This window comes from Oncorhynchus masou, chromosome 27 (assembly GCF_036934945.1).
Source record: "Oncorhynchus masou masou isolate Uvic2021 chromosome 27, UVic_Omas_1.1, whole genome shotgun sequence".
Lineage (NCBI taxonomy): Eukaryota > Metazoa > Chordata > Actinopteri > Salmoniformes > Salmonidae > Oncorhynchus > Oncorhynchus masou.
The window spans coordinates 25332330-25333936 of NC_088238.1; positions in this window are offsets into that span (position 1 = coordinate 25332330).

The window sequence follows — 1607 nt, forward strand, 5'->3', positions numbered from 1 at the left end:
CTATTGGCAAACTCCAAGCGGACTGTCATGTGCCTTTTACTGAGGAGTGGCTTCCGTCTGGCCACTCTACCATAAAGGCCTGATTGGTGGAGTGCTGCAGAGATGGTTGTCCTTCTGGAGGGTTCTCCCATCTCCACAGAAGAACTCTGGAGCTCTGTCAGAATGACCGTCGAGTTCTTGGCCACCTCCCTGACCAAGGCCCTTCTCCCCCGATTGCTCAGTTTAGCTTCCTAGGCTTCTTGGTTGTTCATCATTCGGGAGCCCACTGTGTTCTCGGGGACCTTCAACGCTGCAGACATCTTTTGGTACCCTTCCCCAGAACTGTGCCTCGACACAATCATGTCTCAGAGCTCTACAGGCAATTCCTTCGACCTCGTGGCTTTTGGTTTTTGCTCTGACATGCACGGTCAGCTGTGGGATCTTATAGACAGGTGTGTGCCTTTCCACATCATGTCAAATCAATTGAATTTACCACAGTTAGAGTCCAATCAAGTTGTACAGTAGAAACATCAAGGAGGATCAATGGAAACAGGATGTACGGGAGCTCAATTTCAAGTCTCATAGCAAAGGGTCTGAATACCTGTGTGAATAAGGTATTTTTAAAATGTATTTGTATACATTTGCAAACATTTCTGAACCTTTTTTCCACATTATTATGGGGTATTGTGTGTGGATTGATTTGAATCATTTTTAGAATAAGGCTGTAATGTAACAAAGTGGAAAAAGTCAAGGGATCTGAATACTTTGAATGTACTGTATATTTCTGTATTTAAAAAAAATGTAGCATTCAAATTACCTCCGAATTAAACAAAAATAAAATAGATTTACTGAAGAACTGATGAAGCCAATCTGCCGATTATTTCATATTTAGACGCATTTAAAAATAATAGGCCCAAATACATGAATTGGAAGCAGAAGGTATTGTATAATAGATCCTGTGTTTAGTTGAGCCTGCAATGGATAATGAAAGACAACAGGTATGTGAGAGGTTACCTGGTGGCTGTGGGATTGAGGCGTCCATTAAATGTTTAACAGTGGCTGTACTACCACCAAAGAAAGCGCTACTAAAGTACAGCAATGTTCTATGCATTAGCACTGTACCGCCACACGATGGCCCCATTGTATCCCTTGAGCAGCAAAGGTCTGATGAAAGGCAAATTGAGCGGAGTGTTCAGAATTTAACTTTTTAATGATCCTATTGCTATGACCAAAGTCCTAGTTTGGCCCACATACAAATATTTTGGTCTCAATAAATAAAAAGTACAAGACACAATGTGCTAAGTGAAAAATATAATGCAATACTCTTAGTAAAGCACATGGGAGTCCTGGAAAAATGGCCTGTAAAATTAAGCCGAGGTTGTTGTCAGCTGCATAGGTTTAGAAGAGGGTGCAATTAGTTTCTCCACTAGAGGGTAGTATTTCCTTAAATATCAGCAGATGAATAATGTTGGCACATGTTATCCCCTTTTCCAGGGATATAAATCACTAGCCAGTATCCGGCCTGAGCTTTGTGGTCCTGGCATGTAGAATATGTACGAAGACACTTCACTGATGTATGAAAAGAATAGCAATAACATTCCTACAGAAATAAATCTACAGACACATGA